The sequence below is a fragment of the Lissotriton helveticus genome (assembly GCF_964261635.1).
Source record: "Lissotriton helveticus chromosome 1_1 unlocalized genomic scaffold, aLisHel1.1 SUPER_1_unloc_32, whole genome shotgun sequence".
In the NCBI taxonomy this organism is placed as follows: domain Eukaryota; kingdom Metazoa; phylum Chordata; class Amphibia; order Caudata; family Salamandridae; genus Lissotriton; species Lissotriton helveticus.
In genome coordinates, this window is record NW_027611673.1 from 1,720,161 (window position 1) to 1,748,077 (window position 27,917).

At 44.5% G+C, this 27,917-nt stretch overlaps 1 protein-coding gene across 1 annotated transcript in view; it reads left to right on the plus strand.

Annotated features, from left to right (window-relative positions):
• Positions 1 to 378: 378 nt before the first annotated feature.
• LOC144805914 (uncharacterized) overlaps positions 379 to 27,917 on the plus strand; it is a 294,406-nt gene continuing 266,867 nt past the window's right edge. Inside the window, exons 1-3 of the mRNA XM_078672384.1 lie at positions 379 to 516; positions 3,078 to 3,196; positions 27,161 to 27,230. The gene's annotated coding sequence lies outside the window, so the exon portion shown is untranslated. The remainder of the gene's footprint in view (positions 517 to 3,077; positions 3,197 to 27,160; positions 27,231 to 27,917) is intronic.

The window sequence follows — 27,917 nt, forward strand, 5'->3', positions numbered from 1 at the left end:
TCGTAGTGTCAATACTCTGCGCATGCGCAATTGTTAATCAAAAGACAATCTTCAACCCGCACTCGCAGTTCTGTCTGTCCTCAGCGCATGCTCAGGTGGTTCATCCAAAAGACCCTCAGTAACCCTCGCTCGGGGGCTGCGCAGTGGGAACGAAATAGAAGAACACCGCGCATGCGCAGTTGTTAATCAGTAGCAATCGCCAGCTGTGATCAGTCCTCCGCGCATGCGCAGTTGTTAATCATTATGCAATCCCTGTCTATCCTCAGCGCATGCGCAGTTGTTAAGCATATGCAATCTTCACCAGTGTCAGTCTTGAGCGCATGCGCAGTTAATGCAAAGCCTCTACCCCGCGCTGATAGGTTGTTTGGCACAGGCGCCATTGACAGCTCCCTGGGTGTCCAGGTGGGTCTGGGACAAGGTGTCTCAGTTTCTAGTTGCTCAGGGGGCCCCATGGCGGGTGTTTGAAGAGTGGATACAGTTAAACGGAATTTCAAAGCCCCTGGCTTCTTGTTCCAGGTATAGTTGAGTGCATTCGGTCTTCTCATTTTTTCTGCTCAATGTAACAAAATGTTTACAATAGGAACTGATTCTAGTCTTATTTCTTACAGCTCGATCTTTCCACAAAGCAAATGGTGCAAGCACATTAGTTGTGAAGTGTTCACAGCTCTGGGGCCTATTTCCTTTAGGTGCTTAACTCTACAAGATGCTTACACTGCATAGTTATCAACATTATTTCGATTCTAATGGGAAAACTGTGAAAAGTAGTACATTCTACCTGGTCTTTTCTCACTGGTGCATTGCCCCAACCCCGAGAAAGATCTGTGTTCACGCCCTTGGATTTGTAAGCGCTGGACATGTGTATTGACCTGCCATTTGCACATTTGAGTCTAAATGACCAACCTGTGGCCTGCTGAGTTATGTGCCACCCTCTTTGTTTTATCAAAAATATATGTATTGCTTTAGCACGAAAATGCAAAAGGTGCACATGGAAAAGAGTTTGTTTTAAAAAGGCCGATATTGCTCATGGTAAATTGAAACTAGCATTTGCAATGCAATAGGTCTCGTATTTACCAGAGTTTCGTAAATGCGACACCTATTGCATTGCAAATGCCTGTTTGTAAAAACGCCCATGCAGCGCATTAACTTTAATGTTGGCCGGGCCCCTTTTCTTACACGAGCCGTGTCTAAAGAAAGGGGTGAGTCGCCATTAAAGTGAAAGAGCAGTATGGGGCGCTTTTACAAAACAACAATTTACAATGCACTAGGTCTCGCATTTACACGAGTTTGAGCTATTAACATTACAAATAACAATGCCTTTTATTTTTGATTCGTTTTTAAAACATAAATAAAAGGCATTGTCATTTACAATACCAATAGCTTAAACTCGTGTAATTGCGAGACCTATTGCATTACAAATGCTTGTACATAGATTGGTAAACAGAAACAGGCTGTCTTTTACTCAATGCAAACATGGAATGGGAGACAGATGTATTGATACAAAAACAGTCACATACATCAACACAGCACCCATTTAACGTCACAGCTACACCTGCCAATATTTGGAATAGCGGTATTTCATTTATTTCTTTTACCAATCAAGTGGCATAACGTATGCAAAATGAAGCCGCATCTACTGTAGTTAAATGAAGTAAGCCATCCCTTTCCTCAGGGCAGGAAAACAATGCAGCAAAATAGAAATGCGCACATGCTGCTGCTGTTAACCTGCTGCTCGCGGGTGTCTCCGCTCCAGATACAAGCTTCCTAGGACCGGTTTCTGTCATTTCAGCCGTCTTCAGCCAGGCTTGCTCGAATCCAGTGGCATAGTGAGCAAGGGACTCACGTCCGAGCATACCCTGCCAACTTATGGCGAACAAAGCAGTACAAAAGGGGGTGGTGATGGACCGCTTTGTTCAGCTGAAATGCCAGAAAACGGTCCTAGGAAGCTTGTTTCCGGTCCAGGGAAGGCATGGCTTGGCAGTTCGGGCTGGGCTGTTCCCATGAGGCACAGGGTCAGACAGATTTGCATATGGCCATGTCTGAACTGGGGTGGCAGAGTGGGCTAAAGAACAGTTATGGATTAAATCCAGATCTGTTGACTGGGTGTGAGTGTTTGATTGGTTCAGATGCGCCGTCCATCACCACCCCCTTTTGTACCCATTTGAAACCAGGCCTTTTTTCCCTTTATTACGCCACTCCCTTCATGGTGACATCACTCTTTCCGCATGTGCTTCCAGGGTGAGCAATATTCCTCGCCCCGGCCAGCACATGCGCAGGAGGTCTCTGACCTTCTGTGCCCTCGTCATCGTCCGTCCCTTGACGAAAAAAGACAAAACAGTCAGAGTCAGACTGACTGAATTTAATTTGTGACACACGGGGCAGTGAGCATTTCATTGATTTGACGCTGCTGCATTGCGTGCGTGTGGTACGTGTCTCTCTTGTCTTCCTCCCCGTCCCGACTCCCGAGGCTAGTGGGGCAACGGCCCATTCGCCCCTATGAACCAACCGCCACTGCTTATACCACGTGCAATTCATCCTCTCCAAAGCCAAGCCTCAAGAATTCCTGGGTGTGAAGGGCGGCTGATTCTGATTGGGTGCTTGATAGTTTTCCAGAAACTCATGTTCTTGATTTTTCATGTTTGTCAGTAGTTAATTAAACATGCCCAGGGGTTTTATCTCTTCAGTTGACAGAAGCTACAATAAAAGTTTCTTTGTCATTGCAAAAAAATATGAATGGCGAACGAGCCTCTGTCTGTCAAAGATTGGAAGGGCTGGGGAACTGTCATTCATCTCACTGCTAAGCAGGGCCATGTCATGCTTCATCCTCCGTCAGGCCTCTGATTTTGACCAACATCGCTTAGAACACTGGGACGTTAGAGCCCATCCTTTTAATGAGAAAAACAAAACTACAAGTCCCATAAGCAATAGTGGTGGAAGGTGTCACGCATGACCTGGGACAACTTCCGATTCAGCACATCCAGTTAAATTTGTTAAGTATTTGACACAATATTGAATTTATAACCTTTGTTTTTTATGGTCATGAGTCACCAGGATACTAAAACGTGTCTTTTATTTTCAAGGTCAATTAAGTAATGGTCATCAGCTTGGAAGCTCAGTTAATTCTTCAGTATTTGTCATTGATCTCCATGTGTGGCTGGTTTGGGTCTGCCCCCTGCATCGTTCCCGATAACTCACACAGGTAAGGACCTTGTAGCAGCAACATGATACCCCCATACTCGTCTGTAAGAAGTGCGCTCCGAGGCAGGTATCCGATCATTTTTGTGAAACAAGCAAGCACCAATATCTGCTATGTACATTTGTTAAAATAAAACAAAATCAAGTCAATTCAAAATATACTTTATTTGGCATAAACGAATACCATAAAAGTACAGTGTTAAAAAACAATATCTCATACATTATAAAAACCATACTAAAAACCTGTTTAACATCAATACATAAAAGATAAATGATTTGGCACGGGGATCATCTTATAGAAATGACAAGGAGGTACCCGGTTAAAAATGTTTCATCCAAAGTATAGTGCAAATCAGAGCAAATATTGAACACACAGGACCATTATTCCTCCCCTCTACTGGTTCTGAGTTTCATCGCTAATCTTAGAAAATATACTACACAGGAAAGTGTTAAAGGCTCTACTGACAATTTACAGAAACAGTAGGACCACCTTAACTTGTTTGAACTTGGCCTTCCTTAAAATACCTTTTAAAAATAGTCACCTAGGGTAAGCGTAAAATGGGCATAGTAGGACCAAATGGAGCGTATCCTGTGGAGACCGTTGGTCGCAGCCACAGGAGCCCTTACTCTCCAAATGCTTTGTATACCCTGCTAGAACCGCCAAAGTATGGTGTAACAAATCTAGCCTGAAACGGGTCATGAGAAATCTGTTTTGAGGATTGTAAATAAGACACAAATAAGGTTCCACGCCCAGGCACGACTTTGTTAACTGATGAGTTCTTACTGATGGCTTAGTCAGCTCTCTTGCTTCCCTATTTGACGTGGCTCTGTTTAAAAATTCTGACTTAATACAGCCCTTATCCTTAGATAGCAATTTAGTCGGGTAGGTAAAATATTCAACACAACCCATGGCTAACCGGTTTTCCTTGATGTGTCTACTCCAAGGAATATTGTAACTCCGTGCCCGTGCAATGCAGTCTGATATTATTTGTTGACTTAACGCCGCCTCTGGGTTTGTCCATACCTTAATCCAGCATGCGAGGGGCTTCCATTGCAGCCTATCGCACAGATGGGTTATACTCAGTTCCTCATGAACCACGTAGGAGGAAATGCTTTGTGGGACTTTCAGTACCCGCCTCAAATATTTGTTTCCTTCTATTTGTAACTTAAGCAGGTCTATAAAGCCCCAGACCTCACTCCCATATAAAACTTTGGCACAGCTTACAGAACTGTAGAGGTTCAGGATTTGTTCCGGAGACCATCGGCCTAGCCTTTTTGCAAAATTCATAGTTGCCCCTGTTGAGTTAATTAGTTTATTGCATTTCTCCTCCACAAGGGCTTTAAAACTAAGGCAACTGTTGAACATGATCCCCAGATATGAAAATGACTTGACCTTTTCCAGTCCCTGTGTGCCTATTGTAAATTTAGTTTTGCTGGATGGTCCTTCCCTACCTCCATAACATATGATTTGGTGAGGTTCGGTGACAAATCTAAGCTATCCATAAAATGGACAAAGCCATCTATGAGGCGCTGCAGTCCACGTGCAGTGCGGGCCAAGAGTACCGCGTCATCTGCATACAGTAACACCGGTATCCCTCTCCAACCTATCTGCGGGCAGTCCACCCCTAGAGCTACCAGCGCCTGGGTCAAACCATTTATATATAAAGTAAAGAGGAAGGGGGCCAAAATACATCCCTGCCTCACTCCCCTTGAGCATGGGACGTGGTCTGTGACTTTTCCCTCCTTATCATATCTGACCTGGGCAGAAGTATTCTGATGCAGTGTCCGTAATATATTTACCAGACCAGGGTCGACTCCCAAGGCCCCCAATAGTCCCCACAATTTCTTCCGATTTACTCGATCAAATGCCGCGGTGAGGTCCATGAAAGCCATGTACACCGTGCCCTCACTGGCTACGGTGTGCTTGGCTGCCAGGAGATATAAATTAAGGCATTGATCTGTGGTACCTAAACCCATACTGGGTATCCGTAATGATCTCATGTTACTCCGCCCAATCAATCAATCGGTTAAGAATGGCCCTACCTAGCACTTTCACGGTAACATCAATTAATGAGATAGGCCTATAGCATTGAGGGCTATTTCTGTCCCCTTTTTAAAATATGGGGACTATTGTGGCCGTAGACCAGGATATTGGCATCATTGTTTGCACTGCGGTATTCATTACTCTGGTGAGTATGGGCACCCAGAGTTCTTTCTGGCTTAAGAGTAGATCTGGTGGAATCCCATCAGGTCCTGGCGCCTTATTACGGGTTAGTCCCTCAATCCCCGCCTTTATTTCTCCCAAGGAAAAGGTAATCTGGGGTGGGTTCACACTTTCCAGTTCTCAATGATACCATGGTTATACAGGCCCTTGTAATGCTCAAGCCAGGTTTCTGGGAGGATGTGGCAGGCCAGCTTGCGTTTATTTGAATCCTGAAAGCATGGTTCATTAACAACTCTCCAAAAAGCAGTCAAGCCCTTTGTCTCGGCCGCTTCTCTCAAGTTTTCCTATACCTGGTTCTGCAATACGGTTCTGCTGCATCTTAGTGTTTTATTGTACCTAGCCCTGCAGCTTGAAACCTTCCCTCTGTCCCTAGTTACGCATTTCAGAGGCGATTTCAGATCCCACAAGGTGAGGGTGCAGTCATGATCGAACCACCTTGGTGCACTGTGTTCCTTGTTGATCTTCCTGCCCCTAAGTAAGCCATCTATTTGTTTGGCCGCTCCCTCAAATGCCTTGATCAGGTCTGCCCCCTCAACCTCCAAGTCCAAACACTTCCAAACGTTGGACTCGGCCTGTGTAAGTAAGATTCTGTAAAATGCCTCACTGTCCTTGTTGACCCACCTTAGTCTCCTACCTTGGTCAGTGGCTTTAATCAAACCTCTGGCCCCCCTACGTTGTGATAGAAGTACCGCATTTGGATCTATGATGCACGGGAGAAGCGGGTTATGGAGTGGTAGAAGAGGAGTAGTAGAGCGGTAGAGTGGTAGGATAGCAGTGGTAGAGGGGTAGTAGAGGGGTTGAGGTATAGTAGAGGGGTATACGAGGGGTAGAGGGGTAGGAGAGGGGTAGAAAAAGGGTAGAGGGGTAGAAGAGAGGTAGAGGGGTAGAAGAGGGGTAGAGGGTTAGAAGAGAGATAGAGTAGAGGTAGAGGGGTAGAAGGGTAGGAGAGAGGTAGAGGGGTAGAAGAGAGGTAGACTAGAGGTTGAGGGGTAGAGGAGAGGTAGTGCAGAGGTAGAGGAGGGGTAGAGGAGGGATAGAAGAGTAGAAAAGGGGTAGAGGGTTATTAGAGGGTTAGAGGGGTAGAAAGGGGTAGAGGGGTAGAAGAGGGGTAGAGCTGTAGAAGGGAGTAGAAGGGTAGTAGAGGGGTAGACAAAGGGTAGCGGTGTAGAGGGGTATAAGAGGGATAGAGGTGTAGTGGGGTAGAAGGGTAGAAGAGAGGTCGAGGGATAGAAGAGAGGTAGAGTAGAGGTAGAGGGGTAGAAGAGAGGTAGAGGGGTAGATGGGTAGAGGGATAAAAGAGGGGTAGAGGTATAGTAGAGGGGTAGAAGAGAGTTAGAGGGGTAAAATAGAGGTAGAGTAGAGGTAGAGGGGTAGAAGAGAGGTTGAGGGGTAGAAGAGAGGTAGAGTAAATGTACAGGGGTAGAAGAGAGGTAGAGGGGTAGAAGAAAGGTAGAGTAGAGGTAGAGGGGTAGAAGAGAGGTAGAGGGGAGGTAGAGGGGTAATAGAGGGGTAGTAGGTTAGAGGGGTATTATGGTAGAGGGTAGTAGAGGGGTACAAGAGGTGTAGAGGGTTAGAAGAGGGAAATTAGAGGAGTAGAGGGGTAGAAGAGGGTTAGAGGGGTAGAAGAGGGTTAGAGGGGTAGAAGAGAGGTAGAGGGGTAGAAGAGAGGTAGAGTAGAGATAGAACGGTAGAGGAGAGGTAGAGGAGTAGAGGAGAGGTAGAGGGCTAGAAGAGAGGTAGAGGGATAGAAGAGTAGAAGAAAGGTAGAGGGGTAGAGGAGAGGTTGAGGGATAGAAGAGAGGTAGGGGGATAGAAGAGAGGTAGAAGAGAGGTAGAGGTGTAGAGGAGAGGTAGCGGGATAGAAGAAAGGTAGAGGGATGAAGAGAGGTAGAGCGGTAGAAGAGAAGTAGAGGGGTAGAAGAGAGGTAGAGGGGTAGAAGAGAGGTAGAGTAGAGGTAGAGGGGTAGAGTAGAGGTAGAGGGGTAGAAGAGAGGTAGGGATATATAGTCAAATGAAAAGGAAGCTATCAACTTCAGGAATGTGAAAGAAAGCTCTCGTATTTTGAAAGCTGATGACCCATGAGGAGAGAGGAAAGCCAGATAGCTCCTCTGCTCGTGAGAGCACGCCCGAGAGCGTAACCGCAAGCTCTAGGCCACAGTGGTAGAATTTTCTGAAGCCCACTTACTAAAAGTCTTGCCAGTGGCTCAGGTGAGACCTAAAAAGGTCGCCTTCTGACCCAAGCACTACCTTTTTGCCAAATTTGGGGTAATTCCGTTCAGTAGTTTCGGCTGTAGCCTTGCACAAATTTTCCTATGGGAAATTGATTTTTTTACTCTTATTTTTTGATTTTCTCAAAAACTACTGTACGGATTTACACCATTTAAAAAAAGGTTGCATTCTGAACCAAGCTCTACCTTTTTGCCAAATTTCGGGTAATTCCGTTCAGCAGTTCGGGCTGTAGCTTGTCGCAAAATTTCCTATGGAAATTACCATGGAGAAAATGTGTTTTGGGACCCCGCTTATTTCTCAGCCCCTGCTTGACGAATCACCCCCAAACTTTTCGGATAGGAGCTGACCTGGATAGACTTATTTTTGCGAAAATTTCAGGAAGATTCGTCAAACGACGCCAAAGTTATTCGCAAATGAAAAAATGTTTTGCCTATGGAAACTAGGTTCTAATTATAACGTACCTACTGGCGACCGCCAGTTGGTAATGTATATATGTATATATATATATATATATATATATTCACTGAAAAAACCATAGGTTATAGACCATATATAGTTAGGAATTAGCATTTAGAAAACCTTATTTTACTCACACAAAACCATTGAAATTCCATATATAGTTAGTTGCACTAACTATATATCGCGCACCCGCAATCCACTGCTGATGATGTCACATATTACATCATTCATGACATGGTCAGTGACATCACTGATGACATCACTGATGACATCTCAAATGACATCACTGATGACATCACTGATGACATCTCATTTGACATCATTCTTGTGCTAATACGATAAACCTCTTCAGACTCTAATATAACCTTAGATACACTCAGTGTATACAGACACTCACACACTGTCACTCATCCATGGAGTTACTCACACACCTAGTCAGTCATGCAAAGAAACAATCTCACCTCCATTTCCTCAACTATACAGTTATACACACCTTACTTATTCAAACATATACTAACACATATTTACTCTCTTATACAATCCCTGATACAAGTTCACAATGATCCATACAGCCACTCACACATTCAGTGGCTCTCATGCACAGTTATTTATATATGCCAACTCTCACATGTACTGTGTTTTACATATGTACTTACTATGACATGTAGCATTGAGATATCCATTCACTCATCAATACACTCATGCACACAGTCAACCGCCCATGTAGCTTTTTCCACATGCACTCTTGAACTCATACACCTAGTGAATCAACTGCTCACACATCTATGCACAGAGTCACACACCTCCCAGCCACCCCCACACAAACTCAATCTCCCATAGAAATACTTGGGCAACCAATTAATAACACATATAGCCTCTCGTATAGCTAATGATCAACACATGCAGCAGTTTACATCACAACAGACATAATGATGCACAAATTAAGACAGTTTAGTCACTAACCCATGCATTCAGTGAGACACATTTAATCACTCACTCATACAGTCAGTCATGCACCTACTAAATCCTTCATCCAGACACTTATACATCCACTCATTCTTCAATATCTAAGACATATTTTAACTTTACAGAAACATACAGTCACTGGATGTTGTCATCAGTGATGTCATTTGAGATGTCATCAGTGATGTCATCAGTGATGTCACTGACCATGTCATGAATGATGTAATATGTGACATCATCAGCAGTGGATTGCGGGTGCGCGATATATAGTTAGTGCAACTAACTATATATGGAATTTCAATGGTTTTGTGTGAGTAAAATAAGGTTTTCTAAATGCTAATTCCTAACTATATATGGTCTATAACCTATGGTTTTTTCAGTGAATTTTCAAGGTTTTGTAAATGCTAATTCCTAACTATATATGGTCTATAACCTATGGTTTTTTCTGTGAATTTCATTGGTTTTTTAACAGCTAATATCTGTAGCTGTAAAATGTATTCTTCTTTAAATCCAAAAATATATTTTATATGTTTATGAATAATTTTTTTTTTAAATATTTTTTTTTCTTCGTTCCCGCTTCGCGAATCGGGAAGCTTCCCGTTAGCTGACCTTGATGCCGCGAAATAGACCGCGAGCCGGTAAACGTTTCTTTACCGCAAGTGCCGCGTTAGAAAACAACATCGTGACGCCTCCCGTCCGCATGACGTTTCACGTTGTCGCGTGATACGTCATATGACGTGCTACGTTAGCGAACTGGTACGCGAAGCGAGTCGCAAAGCGCAGGTTTCTGGAAGCAAACCGGGAGGCCCTGCAAAGCGCTTAACGTAAACACAGCAAGTCATGTGACTTGGTAATAACACTTTTCATTGGTTCATTTCACTTTTGGTTTCCTAATGATGTAAGACTAGGTCATATAATCTAAAATGAACACTTTTGATTGGTTGAGAACTCTTGTTTTTCCCAAATGATGAAAATCCCTCCTTCTTTCCTCACTCTGACTTTCATCATTGTGAGAGAAAGACCCTTTGTGATCACTGAGCAATGGCTTCTTTAGTAGCTTCAGCTGGTGCTTCCCCACCACCTCCACCACATCCAAGGAAGAGTGGACCACCTGCTCAAGTTGTAATTCAACAAGAAGAAGAAGAAGAGGAACAGGAGGACGAGCACGAAGAGAGGCAGTTTTTGCCTGAGCAGCCCAGGACGTCTCACCGGAAAGAAAACTTCATTTGGCAATTTTTTAAAATTCCCAAAGGTCAGAAAAAAGTAAATGCAAGATACGTAACTTGCCTTATATGTCAAGATAGACTGTCCAGAGGGACCGACAAAAAATACAGTTTCGGAAACTACACAATGCATCGCCATATGACTAGGTGGCATCCTAACAACTACAGTGCTGCACAGTTTCGGAACGACCTAGATAATCTCCCTATTATGGCCAGAAGATCTGTTGTACCGGAAGTAACGGGACCAGAGGGCAGGGAGATGGTGCCAAATATACAAATGAGATTTGGTGATGTAAAACACACCTGCGCATTTTGCGATGGATTCATTTCCTACGGAGAAAAAAGCATCACTCTGATCAACAGAGCTATTGACTATCATATGCAAGTTTGTCCGAAACGCCCAAAATAATAAATACTTCTTTTTTTTGTTTTGTTGCTCCTGTTGAGCCCTTTACAATGAATCGTTTTCATTGCCCCCTCCAAGAAAAACCCCAAAAAATATAAAACTGTTCCGAAAAATTCAAAAACAGTAAAAAAATGTTCAGAAAAATAAAAAAAAAAGTTCTTTTCAGAACTACCTCCCCGTTATTAAAAAATTGGTACAATATTTGGAACTGTGCCAACCTCTATTTCTCTTAGTTCGCTTCCTAGTTCGCTCGCTGGTACGCGAACTGGAAGCGAACTAAAAACAGTAAGTATAAGGGAAGGAAACACACACTTATGTTAAAAGAAAGACAGCTATAGGGGAGTAAACTAGAGATACCATTACCCGTAATCCACTGCTGATGATGTCACATATTACATCATTCATGACATGCTCAGTGACATCATCAGCAGAGGATTGCGGGTTTTTTGGCAACATGCCTTATCCACGGTTTAATAACGCTGCCTTTTGCTTTATATAAGTTTTCAAATTGTATGAAATATATACCAATAGGTCGTTATGAACCTTTAGGTAGTGCTTTTCTTCATGAGGTGTGGTCGCTTCCATACACATACAGATGTTTCAAAGATGATCAAGAAGTTTATCTGAATGGAGAGGAATGCACTGAGACGCCAGATCATTCACTAATGTGTAGGCACATACAGTTACACGATTCATGCAACAAACACCGACCAAATATGGCTTGCGTGTTGCAAGGCACGCCAGTTCCTGCTATCATCCCCACGTTCAAGTTGTTGGAAAATGGTAGTTATTTGATGCTCAATAATGAAGATTGTTCTGAGTTAATTAAAAGTATTCCTTTTATCGTAACAGTAAGTGAACGGGTTATTTGCTGCAGAAATGTTCTATTTCCTCCCACACATGAACATAGGGAGTTTTCAATCTGGCCACAAATACCAACCTTGGGACACGTTTCAACGGCATGGCAAGAATAAGAGCTCTTTTGTCTCAGAGAGAGGTGGCCTTGAGTTCGGCCCGTGAAACTTTCGTACTTCACATAGCGAACACCCGTACACAGGTTTGCCTTTCAATTTCAGCAACATGTTTCCGACTATCTTTAACGCATCCTCCACAAAATCCCTGGCACACTTTTTAAAAGTTGTTACCAGTGGTCTCGTGACTTCATTTGAGAAAATCTTTGGAGTCATCCCTGCTTCCTTTCATTGTATTTTCTGCACTCTGGTTCGTGGATTGGCATTTTTACTTGCATTACCAGCGGACGCTCTTGTGCTTTTTTACATTTTTAAATATGGATGTCCCTCCTATGCAACCTCCGACCCTGCAGCTGCTGACACTGTTCCGCAATCGCATGCTAGAATATTATGGCACAATGCCGTTGGCGATATTAAGCACGGCATATGGATTATCTTTTCGGTTCTCCTACTTCACCTGTGTCCAGCCTGTATTTCACTGCCTGACCTGTGATTTCGATTGGGCCATTGATTTGTGTCTCTGCGGACCGGTTTCTCCTGACGTCGACTTTAATCAGCTGATGACTCCTATCATTACTCACGAGTTGGTTTGTCCTGGCGAAAGGATTATGGCTGTGGCATTGATGCATGGACTACTTGGTCCCTGGAATTTACTGGCGGCAGCACAGTCTTTCTTGGAACAGAGCTTTCTTGAAAACCCACCGAGCTGTCCTCTGATGGTGATAGAGGATCCGGTGCTGGGAGAGCACGTATGTTCTTTTCCGCTTTTAAATTGGATGGCTGAACTGTTTTCGGATGAAGACGGTGACTTCCTATTGGAGGCTGTTGCAGCTTATTTTGCATACACAGTTATGTCATAGACCTTTTTCATGTTTGATATGCTGAGTACTAGCATTTCATTGACAATTCATTGACTTATTTGTCAAGTTTTTATTATTTACCTTGCCTATTGGCTTAAGACTCGATAAAGTACTTGGCTGTTTTATTTTTCTTTAGCATTAAATTTTCCTAGTTTTTAATGCTTTACCTTGCGGACCGTCCACATATAAACTTGCAATCTGCTCTCATGAGATGGCACTTCTATTATCGTATTCAGTTCGTTTCCGGATCATGAGGAGGTGTCATCTAGGTCCTGGATATCTTTACACCGTGTTAAGTTAGCATGGGCTCATTACCGGTTTAAACGCCATTTTTCCTTTTTTGCAACTTCTGCACACGACACTTAGTTGTTGCTTTAGCTTTCCACCTAGTAGTTCATCGTGGTTTACATGAGAATAATATGTTATTGGTCTACTATCTGCTTTACTTGTTAAACTATATCTGTACAGCGAGTGCTAAAGTTTCAAGAACAACACGATACAGAATTGTTATGAGGTCTGATCTCCACGACTTCATACTCATAACATAAGTGCAACTTCTGCCAATTCTGGGCATGAGGCGGGTTTTATATTGCTTTGCCGAACACACATACACAACAGTTGATGCGGTTCACATGAAGAGAGAGCTGGTGTATGCTGATGTGATTCCTTCAAATCTAAGACACTAAAGTATGGGCACGCCCTAAACCAACACAAAGAGACCTTCTTAGCAAATAATATAATATGTGTATTAGGGAGGGTGAGATATAAGCAGCCGCGGGCCGTGGAGGGAGTTACGATGGGGCAGGGAGGCGGGGAGGGGGAGAAGCAGGGTGGAGCCCTCTCTACCTTGCCCCTCCCCCTCCCCGCCTCCCTGCCCCACCGTAACTCCCTCCACGGCCCGCGGCTGCTTATAAGTGTTGCTAACTCTTATTCATTTACAGCATGTTAACATACTGTCACCATTCGCTTTTTATGTACTAGTAACTATGCTGGTAATTTTGCTACTGATAATATGTGTACTTGTATTCTCCACCCTGCTTCTCCCCCTCCCCGCCTCCCTGCCTCACCGTAACTCCCTCCACGGCCCGCGGCTGCTTATAAGTGTTGCTAACTCTTATTCATTTACAGCATGTTAACATACTATCACCATTCACTTTTTATGTACTAGTAACTATGCTGGTAATTTTGCTACTGATAATATGTGTACTTTTATTATCTAAGGTACTACGCCCGAGAAGACGGCATTAGTAAATAAACATTTCAAATACACATCTGTTCTTCTTAACTCCATGTTCTGGTTTCTAAGAAATCTATAACGACCGACTGTTCATGAGTTCCACGTATCCTGAGGTACTATAAGTTCATATTCTGGATTGTCTAAACATTGAGAGTTTGTTATATCCAATGTGACACTGTACCTAGCTTGCTAAATAGTTTTTGATTACTAACGTGAGTTTTGGGACACCCTAATTCGCCGAGGTTCCAATCCTCTGTCCACAGTTCTGTGTGAGAACAGAAACCCTGCGACAGGGGCACCCCCGACCCTTGCTGGAGCTTCATCACACTTGCGATACAACTCCAGCAATGCATTCGCCGAGGTTCCAATCCTCTGTCCACAGTTCTGTGTGAGAACAGAAACCCTGCGACAGGGGCACCCCCGACCCTTGCTGGAGCTTCATCACACTTGCGATACAACTCCAGCAATGCGCCACCTTTACGGCACAGATACATCACGCATCTGTGCTGTTTTTGCCCCATGATGCGCCGCATTGTAAATGCAGCACACCATAGGTGACGGAACAGCGGCACAGAATGACTAACACATCCCTGGTGATGCGCCAGTCATCATAAATGTATCCCTATGCTTCTTATCTTGTTAGAGATGAACCGCCATATGTATCATCAAAGTTATTTGCATTTCCTAAATAGCGAACTTTAAGGAATAAATAGCGATTCTTTACCATTCCTAGTTTGCGATGAGCTATTTGCTAATTAGCCGAATGTAGCCCAATGAAGCCCAATGTAGCCCAATGTAGCCCAAAGATGGCCGCCAGACACACAAAAAAACAAATGTAGCCCAAATATCAGCCAGATGTAGCCCAACTATAGCCCAGTGACAGAATGACCAATCAGCTTCGCAAACCTCCGTTACGCGAAGCGGAGCGCTGTTACAGATATATATCTTTTTTTGAACGTTAATTTCTCAAAATCCACTGGAGCACATATATTGAGACCTAGCAAAGGCACATCGGGCTACCAGTCCCTAATATTTTGCCAAGTTTCGTGCAAATCCATTCAGCCGTTCAATTATTATTATTATTATTATTTTTTGCCCCGCGGGGCCCTTTTAAAACCTCCACATCAAACCTAGGGGGTCAGCGAGGATCTACTATGCCCCCTTATAGTTATTTCCCCCTTTGTTTTGACCTCCTCTTGTCTCTCGATCCTACCGAGAGACAAGATGGCGGCCGCTACGGACTGTTTGGAATGTTGACAGACGCCGGAGAACCAATCAGCTTCGCTTCACAAAGCTCCGTTGCGCGAAAAGTCCGCGAACCAGTGCGCTGCCCGGTCCGCTGTTACAGATATATATCTTTTTTTAAACGTTAATTTCTCAAAATCCACTGGAGCACATATATTGAGACCTACAAAAGGCACATCGGGCTACCAGTCCCTACAATTTTGCCAAGTTTCGTGCAAATCCATTCAGCCGTTCGGGCTAAAAGTGAGGCCAACCGCCCTATGGAAAACTCAATGTTAAAAACACGTTTTGGGACCCCCCTTTTTTCTCGGCCCCCACTGGACGAACCCCCCCCAAATTTTCAAGGGCTGCTCAGAAACAAAATGTGCCATTTTCCTGAAACTTTCAGCCAATTCCGTCCACAAACGCCAAAGTTATTAGACATAGAATTTTCAAAAAACCCATAGAGAAAAAATCCTAACTATATATACCTACTGGCGATCGCCAGTAGGTAATATATATATATATATATATATATATATATATATATATATATATATATATATATATATATATATATACATACATACATATATATATATTACCTACTGGCAGTCGCCAGTAGGTAGTTATAGTTAGGTCCTATTTTCCATAGGAAATCCACAACATTCTATTTGGAATAACTTTGGTGCCGGTTGACGATTCTTTGCGAAATTTCCAAACTTGGTGGGGCGCTCTGGTACGCTCCTATCCTGAAAGTCTTGGGGTGATTCGTGAAGCGGGGTCTGAGAAAAATGGGGGGTCCCAAAACGTGTTTTCTCCATGCAATTTTCCATAGGTAACGTTCATCGCGGCTACAGCCCGAACGGTTGAACGGAATTACACCAAATTTGGCAAAGTTGTAGTCCTTGGTTCAGACTCATGCCTTTTGCTTATATGGTGTAAATCTATTCAGTAGTTTATGAGAAAATTTCAATCAAAAGTACATATATATCTATGGCCGCAGTGGATCCGTGCATCTGTAAATGGAGAATTTTGCGCTGGGTGCATGGATCCGCCGTAAAAAAAACATAAAAACGAAGCGCGGGGTCCTGTGCTTGTTTAAAAATTAGCTACGTGGGAAGGAGAAATCCCGGGGTCTAAAATATTGCATTTGAAGCGGGGGCCGAGAAAAAAGGAAGGTCCCATAACGTGTTTTCCTATGCCCATGACACCCAGCTCATCCTCTCTCTCACCAAGGACATTACACAATCAGACAACAGTACATCTACATTCACCAGTTGGGTTTTCAATAATTGGACAAAAATCTCACCTGTGTCCGGCACAAGTGCAATCTTATCAGGGAGCCTCCATCAACACTCTCAAAGCTCTAGCCACTCCCAATATAGCCAGGAGTCACAATATCCAGGCCACACTATTACAATTTCAACCCAACCAATCATTACCAGTCAGAGTCTTCATGCATCTGCTGGGAATGATGGCATCCTGCGTTGCAATCGTACCTCATGCAAGGCTTCACATGTGTCCTCTGCAACAATGTTTAGCGAGTCAGTGGAATCAATCACAGGGGGCCAGATGTACGACGTTATTTTGCATGCGCAAACGGGTTTGCAAGCCCATTTGCACATGCAAAATCGCTGTTGGCCATGTACAATTCCAAAATAGCGAGTCGCAGTTTATTTGCTATTTAGGAATTGAGAGTCTCAATTAGAAAGGGGCATTCCCTTCCTAATTGCGTTCGCAATGCTATGTGTGAATGTTTTGTGACCACAATTGCGGTCGCAAAACACTTGCAAATTACCACCCTCTTCAAGACGGTGGTAATGCAGTCACAATTTCGAAGGGGACCCCAGGGGACCCCTTCCACTTTGTGACTGTCTCTAAAAATATTTTTTACGGGCCGGCAGTGGTCCCAGGTACCACTGCCTTCCCTTAAAGAATGAAACTAAAACGTTTCATTGTTTTTTTTTTAATGCATCCCGTTTTCCTTTAAGAAAAACGGGCTGCATTTACACAAAAAAGCTACTTGATTAAAAAGCAGTCCCAGACATGGTGGTCTGCTGAGCCCAGCAGGCCACCATCCCTGGTAGGGCTGGCATTCCCAAAGGGCTCGTAAATTGCGAGTGGCTCATTAATATTAATGAGCCTCACAATTTGCGAGCCCATTGGGAATTGCAAATCAGTGTAATAACAACTACTGTACACTTCATTTAGCGCCTCACAATTTGTGACTCACAATGAGTCGCAAATTGCGAGGCGCAAAATGAAAGGGTCGTACATCTGGCCCAGGGTCTATTAACCGATCTAGTGTTCGTAGACCGCCGCAACCATCGCTCGCTGCAGTGGTGGAACCCTCAAAACTTAGCAAAAGGGCAGCCTTTCATAGACCCACAGATACATCGTTAACCGGTTGGGGTGCCCATCTTCAACATTACAAAGTCCAGGGGCTGCCGTCGGACAAGCACAAACGTTTCCACATCAACTACCTGGAACTTCTAGCAGTGTTCCTCAGCTTTTCTCACCCAACTTGTAGACAAGACAGTCTTAGTTCACACTGACAACATGACAGAAATGTACTACCTACAGAAACATGGAAGGACTCACTCTTTCCAGCTGTCGTGCCTTGCACAAAGCATTTGGGATTGGGCGATTCACCAGAAAATCTATCTCCTAGCAGAACACCTCCCAGGAGAAGACCATCAGATTGCAGACCTGCTCAGCAGACACATGCAGCAAGTCCACAAGTGGGAAATTCATCCCCAAGTTCTTCTTCCCTACATTCAAAAATGAGGTTTTTCACAGATAGATCTGTTTGCCACAGTGCACAACGCAAAATGCCCAAACTCTGCATCCAGGTTCCCACACCCAGCATCCAAGGGCAATGCCCTATGGACGATTTGGTCAGGGACATTTGCTTACGCTTTTCCGCCTCTCCTGCTAATTCCATTTATATTTCGGAAGCTCAGACAAATGTCCCTCATTGATCTTAATAGCCCCCACATGTTCTCGTCAACCTTGGTACTCTCATCCTTAGAACTCTCAGTGGTTCCACATCAAAAGCTACATCTCACATCTTGTCTCCTCACTCTGAGCCATGGAGAAATCAGACATCCAATTCCCAGAGAACTCAACCTAGCGATTTGGCTCCTGAAGTCATAGAGTTTGGTTATTTACAACTACCATCAGACTGTATGAATATTCCCAAGGAAGCTAGAAAGCCGACTACTAGAGCATGTTATGCTGCAAATGGAAACATTTTGTTGCCTATTGTAACAACAACAATATCAATCATCTTGATGCGTTTGTGCAGAACATCATTTGTTATCTGTTGCATTTACAGCAATGTGGATTCACTTACACGTCCATTTGTTTACACCTGGGAGCCGTAGCTGCACACTTGCAAAATAGACAACACATATCTCTCTTCAGAGTACCAGTGATTAAAGTCTTCATGGAAGGATTAAAAAGGGTTATACTGCCAAGTATTCCCCCTGCACCTGAGTGGAACTTAAACATAGTCCTTACAAGGCTAATGGGCCCGCCTTTTGAACCAATGCACAAATGTGAGTTACAATTCCTATCATGGAAAGTTACTTTCCCCATAACGATAACCTCACTAAGGAGAGTTGATGAACTTCAGGCATTAACTATACAAGAGCCTTTCTTTCAACTTCACAAAGATCGAGTGGTACTACAACTAATCCTAAATTTCTCCTTAAAGTAGTTTCTGCTTAGGGGTAATTCTTGTGCGATATCAAATTAAAATAATATAACATTAGCATTTTCATTATTTCAATTCAATTTAAATTCTTTATTCGGCACTTAAAAAGACACCATAAAAGTACATAAGCAATTGCATTTAAAAATATTTAAAAAACACATTAAAATAGTTAAAAAGCTAAAAAGGCGTTGCATTCATTTCAAAAGGGTTTCTGAAATAAGTCTCTGGTTATGGGTCATTACAATCAATTGCTTCTCTTGAGTTCCTCATTGCCACCTTGATAAAACTTATTATGGAGAACAGTGTATGAGCGTCTGGAGCTTCCTGCAAAAACATTAGGGCTGCTTTCGCCTGTCTAAATTTGGCTTCTTTCAGAATCCCTACTAAAAACTTACGTCTGGGGACTGAGTAAAAAGGGCATAGCAGTACAAAGTGAAGGGTATCCTGCGGAGACCTACCGTTGCAGCCGCAGGTACCCTTCAACTCCAATGATAGGGTAAAACCAGAGGGGACAGAGAGTAGATGATGTAGCATATTAAGTCTGAAACGAGTCATATAAAATCTATCCTGTGCCTTGTACATCACAGCGAGGTATGGTTCCATTCCATATGTCTTTTTCAATGAGCTATAGGACAGGACTGTAGGTTTACGCTTTTCAGCGACAGCCCTATTCGTAAGTGTCCATTCAGTGAAAAGTTTTTTGACCATTGTCTTATTCTGGGTATTTAAGGTTTCCGGTGCAGTGAAGAAGTTTTTACAGCCGATTGCCTCCAAGGACTCTTTTACATACTTCATCCAGGGGATGTGACCCCCTCTGTCACGGTTCAGGCAGTCTTGATAATTTGCCTGCTGAGGCCCGCCTCTGGGTTAGTCCAGATTTTAATCCAAGCCAAAAGCGGCCTAATCTTTATTCGGTCTTCGATGTAGGGCTCTCCCAGTTCTTCATGTGTAATATAAGATGGAGTACTCTGTGGCACTTTCAAAATCCTTTAAAAAAACCTTTTTTCCTCCACCTGAATCTGGTGCAAATGTTTGTTTGTAAAACCACACACTCCTGACCCGTAGGCTGCTTTAGCGCGACATATTGACCTATACAAGTTGACCACTTGCCCCGGCGACCATCTGCCCAGTCTTCTCCCATAGCCCATTATGGCCCCTGATGACGCCACCAATTTAGCTGCATGTTTTTCCATCAGGGATTTGAAGTCTAATTGCTCATCAAATAACACGCCTAAATAGGAAAAAGACTGGACCTGGCCTATTTTATGAGAGCCTATCTTATATACAAATTTCCTTTTTAGGTCTCGTAGCGATACAGCGCGTAAGCGCTGTCTTCGGCGAGATCTATTGTTACTGACTCTGCTTCCCAGGAGACAGCACCTGGCCGCGCTCATCTCGCAAAAGGCGATCGGCGCAGGCCACGCGCGCGCGAATGCGCTCGCCGTGGCTGTCTCCTGGGAAGCGCATACATACACAGGCACACTTCCCCCTGCACGCATGCGCACACACAGACACACACACGAGCGCACATACACGCACGTACACATACAGAGACCCCCGTCGCGCGCACACACACACACGCTCCCCCGTCGCACACACACACATGCTCGCACACACAAGCGCACCGCCCCCCGTCCCACTTACCTCCAGTCCGGTGTTCTGTAGGCTCCGCCCGAGGGAGAGCCCCGCGTCACCGTGAATTATGTCCACCTTCCAGCGCGTGGACACCGAGAACGAGGCTGACTTCACAGCTCCCCGCCCCCTCCTCCGCCGCCGGCGGCGGACGACGCAGACTGCCATTTGAGCCGTGAAACCCCTTGTTATTACAGCAAGGCTCATGTGACACTTCTGTCTTTATATTTATTAAGATAATGTTTTCATTTGGGATTACAAATCCAGGGTATATTAAAATATATTTGAGCGAGATTTCTGGAAAGCCTGCAAGGTACTACAAGGAACAAAGTCCTGCCCTAAAGCCTAAAGAATTGGCTTGGTAGTTTGGTTTGCCCTGTTCCCATGATACACTGGGCCAGGGACAGACTAATTTGCATATAGCCAGGTTCTGAGCTGGGATGGTGCAGTCAGCTAAAAAACGGTGTTGGATTAAGCCCTGATCTCTTGACTAGGTGAGAGTATTCTGCTTAATTCAGAAACTCTGTCCATCACCACCCCCTGTTGTTTAATTATTTTGTCCACCATAAGCGTGGAAGGGTATACTCAGACGTGAGTCCCTTGCTCATTGCACCATCAGGATTCAAGCAAGCCGGGCCGAAGACGGCTGAAATGCCAGAAACCGGTCCCCGGTAGCTTGTTTCCTTCCCAGTTAAAGAATTGGCTTGGTAGTTTGGTTTGCCCTGTTCCCATGATACACTGGGCCAGGGACAGACTAATTTGCATATAGCCAGGTTCTGAGCTGGGATGGTGCAGTGAGCTAAAAAACGGTGTTGGATTAAGCCCTGATCCCTTGACTGGGTGAGAGTATTCTGCTTAATTCAGAAACTCTGTGTGAATAATAACAGCTGTAAGCCTGTGCCTGAGGTGCATCAATAGAGCTTTGTGAATAATAACTGCGTCAGCCCCATGCGTGAGTTGCATCATTAGAGCTGTGTGAATAATAACAGATGTGAACCCGTCCATAAGGTGCATCATCAGAGCTTTGTGAATAATAACTGCGTCAGCCCCGTGCGTGAGGTGCATCATTAGAGCTGTGTTAATAATAACAGCTGTGAGCCCGTGCCTAAGGTGCATCATCAGAGCTGTGTGAATAATGACAGCTGCGAGCCCGTGCCGGAGGTGCATCATCAGAGCTGTGTGAATAATAACAGCTGTGAGCCCGTGCCTGAGGTGCATCATGAGAGCTGTGTGAATAATAACTGCGTCAGCCCTGTGCGTGAGGTGCATCATCAGAGCTGTGTGAATAACAACTGTGAGCCTCTGCGTGAGGTGCATCATCAGAGCTGTGTGAATAACAACTGTGAGCCTGTGCGTGAGGTGCATCATCAGAGCTGTGTGAATAATAACTGTGAGCCTGTGCGTGAGGTGCATCATCAGAGCTGTGTGAATAATAACAGCTGTGAACCCGTGCCTGAGGTGCATCATCAGAGCTGTGTGAATAATAACTGCGTCAGCCCCGTGCGTGAGGTGCATCATCAGAGCTGTGTGAATAATAACAGCTGTGAGCCCATGCCTGAGGTGCATCATCAGAGCTGTGTGAATAATAACTGCGTCAGCCCTGTGGGGAGGTGCATCATTAGAGCTGTATGAATAATAACAGCTGTGAACCTGTGCCTGAGGTGCATCATCAGAGCTGTGTGAATAATAACTGCGTCAGCCCCGTGCGTGAGGTGCATCATCAGACCTGTGTGAATAATAACAGCTGTGAGCCCGTGCCTGAGGTGCATCATCAGAGCTTTGTGAATAATAACTGCGTCAGCCCTGTGGTGAGGTGCATCATTAGAGCTGTGTGAATAATAACAGCTGTGAGCAACAGCATACTCTTGCACACACTCAAACTGCTCACCAATTCAAAGTTTGCTAAACATTTTATGCAACGCATTGTCATACACAATGCCAATAACTCAAACTTTAATGCTGCGAGACCTATTGCATTGCAAATGCTTGTTGCTCTTCCTCCTGCTGTCATGACGTAGGATTTTTCCATATTAGCTGACAGGTCAAGTGTGGCCATAAAGTTAACAAATCCATCGATTAGCTTCTGGAGCCCCAGCGGTGTTCGAGCTAACAACACCGCGTGGTCCGCGTAAAGCAATACGGGCACCGGACTGTGTCCTATTTGGGGGGAATCCACACTCAGTTTGGATAGTTCTTTGTCCAGGTTATTAATATATAGCGAAAATAAAAATGGCGCTAAAATGCAGCCCTGCCGCCCTCCACTCGTGCATAAGAATGGTTCTGTCTTGCTTCCGTCTTGGTTATATCGGACCGTTGCTGATGTGTTCCAGTGTAGGGCCTTCAGGGTGTCAACTAGCTCTTGTTCCACTCCCAGGCTTATCATCAGTGCCCATAGTTTTTCTCTGTTTACGCGGTCGAAGGCCGCAGAGAGGTCCATAAACCCCATGTAGATAGCCCCCTTACTGGCGATAGTGTACTTAGCCGTCAAAAGGTATAAATTCAAGCACTGGTCGGTAGTTGATCTGCCCTCCCTGAACCCATATTGTATATCTGTGAGAATTTGGCTATCCTCTGCCCATTCTTGTAGACGATTTAAAAATGGCATGGCCCAGCAACTTGGCCGACACGTCAATTAAGGATATAGGGCGATAGCATTGTGGGTCATCCCGATTCCCTTTTTTGTAGATAGGAACAATGGTCGCCGAGGACCAAGAGCGGGGCAGTCCTGCCACAACTGCCTCGTTCAAGACCCTCGTGAGAATGGGAGCCCACAACTCTATATTACTCAAATAAAAGTCAGGGGGTATACCGTCGGGTCCTGGTGCTTTATTTTTAGTTAGCCCTGAGATAGCCAATTCCACTTCTGCAATAGAAAAATCTAGTCGTGCAGTCAGTTTTGGCCTCTGGTCTTCATCATGGGTTATTTGCCCTGTGTAGTTGTAAAGACTCTGGAAGTGAGTATACATTGTTCTGGTAGGATTGTATTCAGTATTTGGGATCCACTAGGTTCCTGGAAGCACGGTATATTTATAACTTTCCAGAACCCCGACATATCTCCTCTTTCTGCCGCCTCCCTTAAGTCTTCCCAGGCTTGTATTTGTAGACTTTCTTTACGAGATTTCAGGGCCTTTTTATATTTCGATCTACAGTGAGCTATGTTGGAGTTGTCCCTAGGGCGCTGTTTAAGGCTATATTTGAGATCTTTATGTGCCTTAATACAATCTTGGTCAAACCAGCGAGATGTGGGTACTATTTTGCTTCCTTTAGAGGTCTTTAATAGACCATCCACAAGACGTGCTATTTCCTCGAATGCGCTAACCACCATCACTCCCTCCACGCTTTGATCGAGGCATATATTTATAGCATTTCGCCCTGCTGTTACGAGACTTCTATAAAATTTTTCTCCGTCTGTCTTAGCCCATTTAAGCCACCTCCCCTGATCTACCGCCTTTTCTGTTACATCTATTTTGCTCGGTGGTTTCTTGTAGTTTAGACATTTTAGTTCCATAACCAGAGGGTTGTGATCACTAAAAATGCTGATTTCAATTGCCATACTACTAGTCCATTTTTTGAGTGTGGGCGAGACCATAATGAAGTCTATGTATGAATGGCAGCCTCTACCCTTAAACGTTGGGTTACGTTCTCCACTACTGCCTAACTCTATTAAGTCCATTGTGTGGACCAAATTGTGCCTTTTTGTTACTTTTTCTATTTCCCACCCCTCTGTGGTGTGTGCAAAGTGTGGTCCTTTTGTCACTGTGCACCGCGACCAGTCCTTATTTAGTGGTCTCCGATTCTCGCAGAGGTGACAATTAAAATCCCCAGTAAGTATGATGCGAGGGGTGCTTGTTGCCTTACTTAACGATAACTGAGCATCTAATCGGGAATCCAGTTCCTTTATTACATTTCCTCTGCTATTTGAGCCAACCGCATTATACCAATTTAACACTAAGATATTAGTCCCTTTGGAGCGGTAGTCTATCGCCTGCATGTTTTTTGAGTCCCAGTTGTAATTAGACCATACCCCTTGTATAAGGAGGTCTACATATATTAGTAGTCCTCCAATCGCTCTCCCCGATGATGATCTTACAGCAGGGACTGAAAAACATTTATACCCCTCTATAGTGTACTGGTTAGGGTCAACCACCCAAGCCTCCTGCAGACATATAATTTGGAAGCTAATTATGTACTGTCTCCATTCCTGGCAATCATATTTGGCCGCCAAACCTGCTATGTTCCAGGATATAATTCTAAGACCATCCTGCCTGACCAACATATTCGCTCCTTCCCCTTCCCTTAATGAACAAGTTTTCCTGTCCTCTCCCACTCTGTTTTCTGCATTTGTCCTTGCCAGTTTGTCTATCGCCTTTGGTTCTATGTGCTTTGTCCCCCCTTGTTGTTCTGGGACATTCGTCTTGCTGGCTCTCCTGCTGCTACTTTCTTCTAGAGTGGTGGGTGTGGTGTTTCCCATCCCTAAGGGCCCTTCCCCAAATAGTCTCGTATCCGGTTGTGATGTACTAATTTCATCATGTACGAGTCAGTCCACCTCGTCCAGTACAGAGAACCTGTTCCAATGAGCATACTGTGAGATAACAGGGTCATAGAGGGGTATACCCTGCCAGGGTGCTTGCCATTGTTGGATTCTGTTCTGGGGGTCATAGTGATAAACCCTACTCGCATGGGCCCTGTTTATGTGCACTGGTCTCTGGGGTATGATCGGGTAGAAATATGATAGGTGCAGCGGGTAAATTTGTGTGTTTGTGCCACTCGGCGGGGCATTACATATATAATTCACTGCAGAGGTTTCCTTGAAGTTGATTGTTATAATATCCCCTTCTATCGTTTTTACTCATTTCCCGATCCACTCCCCTCTTCTGACTGCAAGTATTTCGCCGGAGGTATTTGGGGGTAAAGGTAGGTTCGCCCTTAACCATTGCACACATTTGTTTTTTAGCTCAAAATGTGTTTCTCTTTTCCCTTCCTTTAAGGGAGGAACTCCTGTCAGTACTACAACGAAAGGCAAAGCTTCCGGGGGGGAGATTAATTGTATGGAAGCGAGCTGATCCTGTTTTTTCAGATGCGTCTTTAGGCGGAGTATTTTTGGTTACTTTGTTACTCTCCTTCGAGTTAGGGCCTGTGGTGCCATTTGCAACTAGAGGATTTCCCTTTCCCTGATTAATGTGTACTTGAGGGGTGGTAGTAGTAGTGAGGCTAGAGGGTAAGGGAGCTTTGGTGTTTTTTGGGGTAGTGGTTTGAGTTCCTTTCTTGGGTTTATTTGCAGAAGGATTAACAACTGGTACTACCTTATCCTTATGTGTGTTGTTAGATGTTCCCCTTTCCTGCCGAGCCTGGGCTAGTGTTCTATCTGGGGCCACCGACCTAGATGTTCCTGCCCCTCTATTGTTTATTATAGATGTTAATCTGTCAATCTTTGACATCAGGGGTTTGATGTGAGTAATGATAGTTTCTTCCAGTCCTGCCTTTAAGTCGGCTACCATATTTGCCACCCAACAGGGTATGCCTGGTGTGGTATTAGATATTGGTGCCACTAGGTTATGATTTGCCGTATGGTTTCTCCCTTTTTTTTTGTTATTTACTAGAGTTTCTTTGGCCCTTTTCTGGTCTGTATTGCTTAATCTTGCCTTTTCTGTAGCGGGCGCGAGATTTAAGTTTGTCAGAATGTTCTCAGTACCTCTAGGAGTCTCTATGGGTGCCTGTGCGCAGGGAAGCTCCGCATAGGAAGAAGTGAAGCAAAAGCTTGTATCCGGGACATCTGTTGCGACTACTGAGAGGTCTTCTCCTAGGTCTTGTATGGTTATAGTCGGTGGTAATGAGAGCCTCCTTTCAGTGTTAACAATTGCTGTGACTACTGCCCCTATTGTTTGTTGCAGCATCTTATCTATCGCTGTTAGTGTGGGTAAGGGCTGTGGTATGTCAAATGCCAAATTCTGTCTCAACATCGCAAGGGAGCTTGGGAGATGTAGTTCCCAGCTCCCCTCGGTCCTCCCCCCCACAGCGGCCGCGCACTGACCGAAAGGCTGCGGCAGCGAGGAAGGACCGGTAGCGGTGTTAGTGCCCTCGGGCAGCGTTGGCGAGTGTAGACCTCCCGCCTCTGAAGTCACAGCAAGGTTGGTGGCAGCAGCAAAGTAATTTTTTCAAATCCCCCGTTCCACCGGGGGTGACGTACAATTTATAGCACCTCCTGGCGCGTATTCCCCCTCAGCAGGGCCGCAAGGGAGCTTGGAAGATGTAGTTCCCAGCTCCCCTCGGTCCTCCCCCCCACAGCGGCCGCGCACTGATCGAAAGGCTGCGGTGGCGAGGAAGGACCGGTAGCGGTGTCAGTGGCCTCGGGCAGCGTTGGCGAGTGTAGACCTCCCGCCTCTGGCGTCACAGCAAGGTTGGTGGCAGCAGCAAAGTAATTATTTCAAATCCCCCCATTTTCATTATTTATTGAACCATTGTAATTCTTGTATAGAATGTATGTGCTGCAATGATAATAGAAGCAGATAAAAGTAAATAGCAAAATAAGTACATTGAACAAAATCAATAGTTCCACCATCTTTCTAAAACAATGTACATATGCAAGCATATAAAAACTGTATGTAGCGTTTTCCTACTTTGCTTTCCTGTGTGTGTGTCTGTTGGTCTCTGTGTGTCTGTCTCCCATTCCCTGTAGGGAAAGTATGTAGCTCCCCGTTCTAGAAGAGTCGGTCAAGAAGGAGCACACTGCATTAAATGATTTCTTGGTATACACTTTTTATTAGTATTACAGGAAATCACTATGATTGATTGTCTCTTTTATATTCTTCTTTCCCACAGGGTCTTCCACTTCAGTCCCTTAGGTGAGCCTCGGCTGCCGTTGTCTCTCGGACAGAAGGAAAAGACTCAGGTAAGTAAGACCGCGGGTGCATATGTTGCCCCTATGGAGGGGAACATCGGCAAGGGGCTCAGTGAAGAGGGTGCGCTTGGGTGTGTTGGAGGAATTCGGGAGGATGCCAGGAAGGATATTTTTGTAATGGCGGAAAAGGCTTGATTTTGTGGAAAATCCAATTTAAGGGAAGACTTTACACTCCCAGACATTGGCATTGAAGCTCAAACAAGGGGGTGGGGAGCCATCAACGTACACCCTGTGAAGAGCCCTGTGAAGAACGGGTATCCAATGAGTAGTCCGAAGGAGAAGAACACTTGCATTGTAAACTCCCCCCTCAGGCGTCTCTCTTTGCCCCTATTATATTGTAGTACAAGTCCCTTGAATGGTAATTCTGTGGAGTCCGTCTATGATGCTCATGATGTTCATGATGTATTTTTGCCTTGCTCACAACCAAAGCTGGGTAATGAGAGGGATGGTGTGTTTTCGGAATACTTTGTCTGCATTGAAAGACTTTTAAGTTCTATTTTGTCTTTATTGGAGAAATCTGTTTTTAGTTCAGATCATATGCTGGAAATTATCTCCGTAATTTTGTGTGAAGTACAAAAAGTAAATAAATTGGGCACCATTATTCCCCCCTCTATTATACCCGTGCGATTGGACGAACAAACTGATGTTAGTCCCCTTTTACTTGTTCCCCGTGTAGAG